The sequence below is a fragment of the Rhea americana genome, unplaced genomic scaffold, assembly GCF_003343005.1.
Source record: "Rhea americana isolate MKP2758 unplaced genomic scaffold, rheAme1 scaffold_305, whole genome shotgun sequence".
Lineage (NCBI taxonomy): Eukaryota > Metazoa > Chordata > Aves > Rheiformes > Rheidae > Rhea > Rhea americana.
In genome coordinates this window covers 711,445-721,290 of record NW_028186430.1, presented here as the reverse complement: position 1 = coordinate 721,290, position 9,846 = coordinate 711,445, and positions in this window count along the sequence as shown.

Sequence of the window (9,846 nt, the reverse complement as noted above, 5' to 3'; positions counted from 1 at the left end):
GCGCTCCCGCCTCGGGCGGGCGATGCCCGGGGCTGCAGCTCTGCCCGGGGAAGCGCTCCCGCCTCGGGCGGGCGATGCCCGGGGCTGCAGCTCTGTCCCGGGCTGCAACTCTGCCCAAGGAAGCACTCCYRCCTCGGGCGGGYGATGCCTGGGGTTGCAGCTCCACCGGAGGAAGCGTTCCCACGTCGGGCAGGCGAGGCAAGCAGGTGCTGAGGAGTTGTCGCGTAGCACTCTTCTTAGCCGGGTGGCCTGTAATGCTGTGYGTTTTCCCTCTTTCGCCTTCCTGTTTGACCTCAGGGCGGTAAGGCTCATGCTTTCTTCCTTAGTTGGTGTGTTTGCAGAGTTAGGTCCTCGTGCGTTGTTGCTAGAGAGGCATCTCCCACCAGTAGTCGTGACTGCACGAGGATGTGTTCTCGCCCATATCGCCCGGAGCTCCACGTTTCCCGCCTCGGAACGGGGCAAGGGGTTTGTCCCAGCTCTGGGCACTTACTGCTGGTGCAAGTGCACAGTTGCGGTAATAACTTTTACAGTATAGGCTCAACATACAGGGCTTGTGAGACCTAATATTAGCGATTCTGTGCATACAACTTCTGAACAAGGTGTAGGTAGTAACTTTTTTTGGGGGGAATCTGATACAATCCTAAACATTCATAACACCGTTTTGTTTGGACAGGTTTTTCCCCCTCCAGCTCCTTCCCTAAATGGCTGGACAATGCTGTGCCTCTAGTCATTACATTCACCCTAAGAATTTCCTGGGGGAAGTCATATAGTAGAGGACATGAACTTTGGAACTGTAGTTTAAAAACATACTAGAATGATTTTGGATCGGATGATCAGAGAAATTTTTTTTAAAAAACTTTCCAGGACTGCCTTGCCTCTGAAAGRAGCAAGAATATTGTTAAATTTGATTATAAACCAAAACAAAACAGTGATTCCCTAGTATATAAAACCATTTGATTTTTCTTGCAGAATGAGTTGAAGAGGGGATGCACAGAGATCTCAAAAATCCKGCCAGTAGCATAGTTCATAAGTTCTAAAGTTCTTCTTGCCTTCAGTCAAAATGTGCTGTGCCAGGGAAAGACTGCAGGCACCCATGTGCTGTGCTCTCTCCTGGTGTCAGTTGGATGATGGGATGGCTGTTTCTCCTGAACTTCCACTCTGTAGGAGAGGTGTCAATAACCTGTTCTGCCCTCTTGTGAGTAGGGTATCTCTGGAGTCTCCTCTGAGATGTCAGCAGTCTTTGAGATCCTCAGTCACTTGGACTGATCCATGTCAGCACCTTGTCCCTTTGCTTCTCTTGCCTGTTTCCAGGCTGTTGTGTCCAGACTTGCCTTTTAATTGTAGTTCTGCTCTATGCGTGTTGGGTTTTGGGGAATCTGGCTGTTTGCTTTGACAAGGCCGTTGTGCCCTCTGGAGGGTGCTTAGCACTGGTGACCGCAGAGTCAGCAGCTTCTGGGCATAGGTGCTGGTTAGGGACTGTGCGTGACTCTGCTGCTTTCAGAACTGTTCAGTGGTGGGGTAGCCCTGGAAAAACTGATCCACTGATCAGCAGTTTTGTGCCTCCAGTTCTGGAGGTAGTGGTGGGTGCTTCCCTCTTTCCTTGTTGTTGCACTGTGTTAGGTGCTTTCTGACAGAAAGTTTCTTCTGAGTTACCTACAACTTAAACACCTATTGAATGGCATCTATGTAAACTGTTCCCAGTTTTCCTTTTGACTGCTTGATATTGATAGATTTCAAAATGCAAGTTTTACTGGCTATTTATGTCCTGAACTTGTAGTAATAGTCTTATGACAGTTTACAGAAAAAAAGAATAAAAGGTTAAGAGAGTGGGATTACTTTTTACTACTGCAATTGATAAAATCAAAGGGGAAAGCAGACCAGTTTTGGTGCCAAGAAATGCTGTTTATGAAGGCCTGCTAAGGTGTTCAGATMAGAGTGACAGAAAGAGGAGGAGAAATGGAGATATATTAAATTAAGGCTGTGTTTCAAGTTCTTTTTTTTTAATAGTGAAACTGTCTTTACTTACTCTCAAAATCTCACTAACGGTAAGTGAATGCTTTTCTACTCTTTGTTGATATAGCTGGAGCACATCAATCTYTTACCTGTCAAGTTCCCTGGAGGTTTTTAAAAAAGCATCTTGCTGTAGGGGAACTTGTCCAAGTAGCTCCTATTCATAGCTGCATAATATCAACAGGCCTATATCTTCTGAATGACTTTATCATTATGTCAAGTACTCAGTTGTTTCCTTACAAGGGTCAATTACTTTTAATGGTAAATTAATGCCTTTGAAGACAATTAGGTAGCCTGAACCTGCTATTAAACCCATTATTCTTAATTAAAATAATCTTCACCAGCAGATTTGCACAGTTAATTTAAAAGTCTAAGCAACAGGCTTGTATTTGAGAAAGCTGAGGATTGGCATTTTCAGTCTGGAAACTCCTCTTTCCCYCCGAAACAAGGGAAAAACACCCCTCAGAGCTTCTTCCAGATAGCTAGGGAACATTTAATTCTATTTCTTTCTCTGTTTTAATTTTATTAAGAGTGAAAAGTGTTTTCAGGAAAGTAATTTTGTCCTTTCAATCCAACTTACTAGTAAATATTTATTTGATATTTGAAAAGCTTGTTAGTCACCACGCTGAGAAATCCATGGGTTGGTTAGTTTTCTTTTTTGGCACTAAATATAGTTGGGTAAAGATAGTTCCTGATTCTCCATCTCTTTGGAAAATGCTTATGTGCAGGTGTCAGATGGATTTTTAAGGTGAAAGATGACCCCTGTACTCTTGCTGGTTCTTACATCTGTAGACTCTTCTTCTGGGGTAGAGGAAATTACTTTGTAAGAGATGGTCTTCCTGAGTCCTTATGGACAGAGACCTTTGAGTGGACAARATTTTAGATACTCTTTGCTCTTAATTATTTTGTCTTGGTAGTATTTGAATCACTTCTCCTTTTCTGGCTGGTCTTCAAAAAATTATCCAGCCCATGGTTCATAAATCATGTAGTCCTGCTTCTGTGAATGAAAAAAAGTCCAATTAAAACAAGTAGTTTGTGTAAAATGGTTCTTCTTGCAATTGGAGGGCCAAGAGGTAGCCTTGCAAGAGCTAATTTTTAGTGAGGAGAGGTGAAATGTCCACACAGCTGGAAAGTAGTATGTCATCTTTGGTCAGATCTACTTGAAAYACAAGGGTCTCTCTCTGCCAGTTTCTGCTTTTCAAACCTGAGATTTCCCTCTGAGAGCCAAGTGATTCTGAGCATTTTTTGAAATCTGTGATTTCTGCTCTGCACCTTTGAGGTGTCTCTGCAGCTGCCTTGGTTTTAATCCCTGCCAGGTAAATCAAATGGGTGCAGAGCTCTCCTTAGATTATTTCCGACAGCCTGTCCCTGAGGTGAGGAAACAAGGAATACTCTGGAAATGTTTGCTCCCTGTGATTGAAATAAGTGCTGTATAAGTTCTACATATCCCCCCCTCTTTCTTTTTTTTCTTTTTCCTGTCCTCCAACTGAAGTGTTTACTTCATACACGTGTGTTTTGTTTACTATGGAGTAAAAGAGAAACTGAAGTAGGAGAAAGGAAAGGTGGCCACAAGCAGTTCAGAGCTGGGAAAGGGCTGGGAAGTAGGGGTCTAGAAGGCTGTAGTGTGTTAGGAAAAGGGCAGGAAAGGACTTGATCGAGATGCAGACTGATTCAGGTAGAAACCCTGGCCGCAGAGGTGTAAAGGAGCGCTATTCAGGGCTTCCTAGGGAGAGCTGAAGGAGATGTGGTGGCAGAGATGACGCTTCTCTCTCCCATCGCCCTCCACCCCCCCGCTTGGGGTGACTCTTTCCTATTGTTCCTATGCTTTTGTGCAGTTTGTTTCAACAATTGTTTTCTCCTGATTGCTCAGTGGTTTTTGTTTTCCTGCCTAAACAGAGCTGCTGCTTTCCTAACTAAGGCCAATATTGCAGCTCATGCTTCCTCTTTCCCCTTTGTGATGATGTGACAACAGCAACAAACAACTATTGTACAAGCAGTAGCTGTGCTTCGGGCTTTTTTTTCTTTTTTTTTTTTTTCCCTCTTTCTCCCAGGGAACTGTCCGTTTTTCCCTGCAAAGTTGCTGAGAGTGTCATATAATGTGGAGAGGAGATTCTTTGCAATAGGGAATCAGTTTAATACATTCAAAGCTGCTCATAGGGTCTTACGTGAGAAGGGTTTTATTTAAACTGAGTTTGAAAAATCATTTATACAGCCTTATCTAAACTCCTCTAACTCATCTTCCTTGGAGTTTTGATCCTCTGCGAATGATGAAGCTACCTTCTATTTTGAGATTTTCTTTATAGCTAAAGTTGCATACCAAAGTGTGATAGTATTTGTCAGGACCATATATATGCTAGAACTACTGTGTTGATGATTCTTTTCTTCTATAAGATGAAGACTACAATATTTTTATATGTGCAGCAAACACAGCAGAATCATATGAGCTTGATTTATTTGGATTATCAGAGTTAGCTCTGAACCCATAATGAATCCCTGCTAGTAGAACAGGGGTTATGGTGCTGGGGTAACAGTGCTGCTTCCATTTTTTTCACGTGTGTTATGAGTAATATTTAATAGTAGTTATGCATAAAACTTAAGGTTTCAAGGTATGCATGTTTTGGAAACACTTTTAGTGTAAATATTGCTGTTGGGGCAAGCAGTCTGCAAACTGTTGGTCATTTCTTTGTGAATTAATAAATAAATCTGAATTATGGAGTGAATACTGCAAAGTATTGACATAATCACTATTTATCTACTACTGTCTTGTAGATTAAATGACAGCAGTTCTTAGCATGGGGTTGCCTGGTTGGATTTGGGCTTTGGAAGTCTTTAGTCCTGCACGCACAGCTGTTCGCTGGAAGCCCTTTCTCTCACTAGAGCCCTTATGCTTGGCTGATGGATCCAATTTTATGTAAAACGGGATTGCACAGGTAGTCTTTAATTATGTTGGTCTCTGTGTCTAGCCCAGTGGCCAGCTGCTTTTACTCTGGACAGTGCCAACTGCTTGTTCCTCAGATATTTCTGCTGCAAGCAGAACTGTCTGCCCTTTATGTCCTATTCTTCTGTGTCTCTGTAGGAGAGAAGAAATCCAGCAGGATTAGAAAGACAGCTTGGAAAGTAAGGAGGCTGGCTTCACAGGTTTGTAAAGGGAATCCTGCAGCAGAGGAAAGCAAATGCAGTGTAGCTGTTCATTCATAAAAGTCAAGGAAACAAGTGGAGGGAATGACAAAGGGGAGGGGGAAGGAAATAGAAGAGAAGTTCATGTAAAGAAACTTTGCAGCTGCATGTTGTTCTGTGAGGTAGCCCTCAAAGGCTGGCCATTAGATTTGACCCTGCATAGAGCTAGAAGGCTGATCATGGCATTGCCAAAGCATATACTCTGTGTTCCGAACTCTGAAATCTTGATTTCACACCATCTCCACAAACACTTGAGCACTGAAAGTRTAAAACTATGCCATGTCTGGCAACTTATGGAAGGGATGAGAAAATGTGTGTTCTTAGGAAGCTTAATTTGATCTGTGGTGCTCCATGCCCTGCTTTGTAAGTCAGCATTTAGAAATTGCTGTGCTTACTTGCAAGTAAACYCATTTCAAATTTCTGTTTGAACACATGACCTCTGGCAAAGCACTACTTTAACTCTTTTGCATGTGATTGTGTTAGTAAACTTGTTTGCAGCATCCTTAAAATGCACTGGGAAGCTTCTCTAAGCACCAAAGATAAGATTCTTGCTTCAGGAGGCCTATGCTCTAACTTGAGGCATGAGGCAAAAACTGAGGAGAGAAACAGAAGAATTGATTTACAGTTGGGGCAGAATCTCAGGGGCGGCAGATCTGGGGCTCCCCAGCCTTGAAGTCAGTCCACGATACCCTTCACTGCACCACTTCACRTTTTCTGAATTCCCCCTGCTCCACAATGCCTGGCTCTCTTGTATCCCAGTGATTGCTTGGTTATCTCACTTCAACTACTAAACAATTAGCGTACTAGGAAAACAAGGACTTATTGTGAAACAAAATTGTATTTTTACTGTTATAACGATGAATACTTTAATTGGGTGCTGACAGCAGTCAGCAGCCGATTTCTGACTGCGCCTTCTGGCAGGCATGACCGCATTCCTGCGAAGCATTTCTGTTTAGGAAAACAACACGTTACAACCCACCTTTTGTGTCCTGGGTCTGTTTCCCATGTCAAAGAGACTTCTGATTAGTACTGGGCCAGGCTATGTACCCTCTGTGTGTTTTTACTGTGCTTCAGTCTTGTCTTTGGGAAAAAGAGTGCTGTGAGAATTCCCAGGGAGAGCAAAGTGCTCTGCCTGTGCTGAATACTTGTGTATTTAATGCAGAGAATTATGTGCACAACACTGGCTTTTGCTATAACTGACTAGAAAATTAACTTGGCAGAGTCACTGCATGTAGTATAGACTTGACAAAGTTCACTCTCTTCTTTTATATCAAAAAAATAGTAACTAGGATTGTKAAAACTTCAGACTGGAGAGGTGAAGGTAGCTGTTAATGCTAGACAGATTTTGGGCACAAAGCCAATAGGATAATGCTTCTTGTACGAGTTTGTTAAACATGAGCTGAGAACCCCCTGTGTTCTTGGTGCACTGAATTCTACTGCCATTTTCTTGTTTTTGTTTTTTTGTTTTAAAGTGGAATAATAAATGGCTGTGCTCCCCCAATGGCAGGCGAATGCTCTGTTGTGCTTGGTTCTGTTCTGCACAAGTCTCTAGAGATGGCTTTGTGCCAGGAAAGCTTTTGCTTTCTCCTCTGGGGAGATGTGCCTGACACTGTCTGGCCAGAAGCCTCGCTGAGCAGCTATGAAGTAGTCCCAGTACCTACCAGTGTACTTGTGATGAGGGAGGGGAAAGGACAGGCAGTTTGCTCTCAGTCCTGGCTGCTTTGACAGACCTGCTTTCTTTAAAGTTCTCCTTCTCTGCTGCTGAGATTCTTATAGCAAAACTTGGGTCAAATGTAGAGTTGCACTAGTCCAGGATTAACAGGCACCTTGTTTTGGGGCTGGGTAGGAGGAAGGGTCTGCGACCCCCAACCCCGAGCAGYCAGTGACAAGCTGAGCACACTGCAAGCCAGCCCGTATCAGAGAAAACAGAGCCTTGCACACTCGGCCTGATACCACGTAGGTTTTCTTTCAGTGAACCTCCAAGTCCTTGCAGTTGTGGTGGGTTGTTGAGTATTTACCTCTGTGCTAATTCTGGAGTTGGTGTGGGACATAACACAACTACTGTGTGAGCTCTGGCCCCGGTAAGGGAACTCTGAAGTGTGCGCTACAGGCAGTCACTTAAAGCAGAAAATGTATTGCTGTGCAGCACCCAAAAGCTGCCTAACCATTGAAAGAGGTCCCTGCKCTTTGAACAGGGAGATAGTTCTGGATATGTTAGAACTGCTATAGAAATACTTTTAAAGAAAATAAACAAGCTTCCTTTAATAAAGATAYGTGCTTTTACTTTCGTTCAGGGAGAGCTACAAACTTAGTAAAATAAATTTAGTCTTTGATTTCCTTAGAAAAAATAGTCTGGTATTGTTGGCCCAGAAAACACTATAACAGGGATGGTAAGAGGTGTGAGACTTAGCAATTCATCCTTGTTGCATACTCCTTTAAAAGTCCAGGACAAGCATTTTGAGAAGAGCTAACGAGGCTACTGTGATTTGACGTCTTCTCCAAACACCATCCCAATTCAGCTGATATACTTTAGAGGCGAGATGAGAGCCTTTCTCAATATGTCTTCTGTCTTCTGCTTCAGGAAGGGTAGAACTTGTCTTGTGTTTGCCAACATCTGAAAGTTGGTTCAAGGTATGTTTCTCCAGGCTTGATGTGAGGCTGCTTGGTTGGCATCAGCTCATGAGTGCTGAGTCCGTTTTGGCAAATTGCACTATTTCCAGTTATTTAACTTGCCCTTATCCTCAGACTTAATGGACTTCTGCTGGAAAACTGTATAAAGCACAAGAGCCTGATGCTGTATTAGTTAGTAGCTTACTAGACTGTGCATGCTATGATGCTCTAACCTTTGTCTTCTACTTTCTTTACTTACTGTTACCAAGTTTCCCAACCTCTGCACTAGCACCACCACCTTCTGCTGTGACTGTACCCTGTTCTGTTGTTGGGATTGGCTTAGTCTTTCTGCTGCCTTCTTCCTTGTTTCCTGCCTGTGCATAGTGTCGTCACATTTCGTCTTCCTATTTTTTTTCCACTATGTGTATCCTGCAGCAGCTGCACCAACTTGTCTTGAATGCTGGAAACCATGTGGACATCTTAGAGGCAGTCAGCAGCAGTCTCTAACCAGGAAAGAGCTTAATGGTTGGTGTTGGCAGTGTAGCTGTTCTCATTTTCACCTGGACCAAGGGTCCCTGTTAGCCTTGTCTTTGTCCCCAAGTTTGGGGAAGATCTAAACTGCACAATTTCCCAGTCAGTTTGTTCCCCCAAAAGAGAAATATATCACTTCATAAAGGAAAAATACTGTGTTTTTGTGTACGAGTGGAAGGAGTCATTTAGATAAATGCCCTTTATGAGATATGTCTGCTAGAGAAGTCTTCCAAATGCAGGATTGTGTCTGTGGCATTAAAAAAAAAATCAAACAACAACAACAACAACAACAAAAACAAACAACCCCCCCAACCTCTGCCCTAGAATAATTTTATGATCTTCAATGAAAGATGAAGAATAGCTGTTCTTTCCTGCTTACACGTGTGGCACTGTGTCAGGGCTCTCTAATGAGCTGACTTCATCCGTTCCTACACAAAAACCTTTCCACAGCTGTTTCCTGCCAGAGGTATACTGGAAAATAGCAGACTGACATTTTTCCTTTAGTTGTCTTTTTATCTAGAAGAATAACAACAGCAAAGGAGAGGCCACTAATTCAACTATATTTGGGTTTATTGCTTGTGTTTAGAGCAATAGATGAATTATTATTAAACTTTCAGTGGGCTGATAGGTACATGATGATGCATCTTTGTGGTAACTGTGCTTTATGGATAAAAGGGGACTTGATTGTTTATAAGGTGTTTGCATTAGGGGTTTAAATCTGTGTACGCAATAGATACGAAATTACTCTTTTCCTCTCTTGTAGTGATGCTACTTTAATTCAGGTGGCTGTACGTGAGCTTGTCTGTATGCATGTATTTGCGTGGATGTAYGTGCATATCTGAGAGAAGGGCAGATCTTGTTCCTTCTCCTGTCTAACCCTCTTAAGGGACTGTGTTGAGGAAAGGGGCTAGAAATACCCTTTGATGCAGTTGTGGAAACATATCAAGAAGGAGCTTCAGGGGYCTCACCTGCTCCTAGTGCTAAGAGCTGAGATGGCTGTACCAAACCATTGCTGGCTTGTTCCTGCTAACCTCTGGTGATGGAGCCTGTTCAGATGTGCCTCCTTGTACTTACAGGGGAGCCAGATTAAGGGCAGGGGATTAAAGGATGTGGGGGGTTGGTAAATGTGTGTGTGGGTTTGTTTTTCTGTTTGTGCTTTTAAACTGATGGTTTCTGACTCTTTTCAKCAGGTTGCAAACTGCTGTTGTGTTACTGCAGTGGGTTCAGCATAACCAAGGCCAGCAAAGTGAGGAGATGAGTACTGTCTCTCCTGTCACTTGATCAAGAAAGGAGGAGAGAAAGTTGGAGGTTATATTTTGTCTGATACATAGCTTCATGTAAAGTAATAATTCTCAAGCCTGGATTTAGACTGGCTGGCTGAGCAGACATCCTTCACACTGCCTGTCAATGTTCCTGGGCCTCAGTGAGGGGATGTTGCCTTTGTGGCCTTGTCAGATTGAGATTGCTGCCTGAGCATCTGTGGAGTGCAAGGATGTCATCTAAATTGCATTAATATAG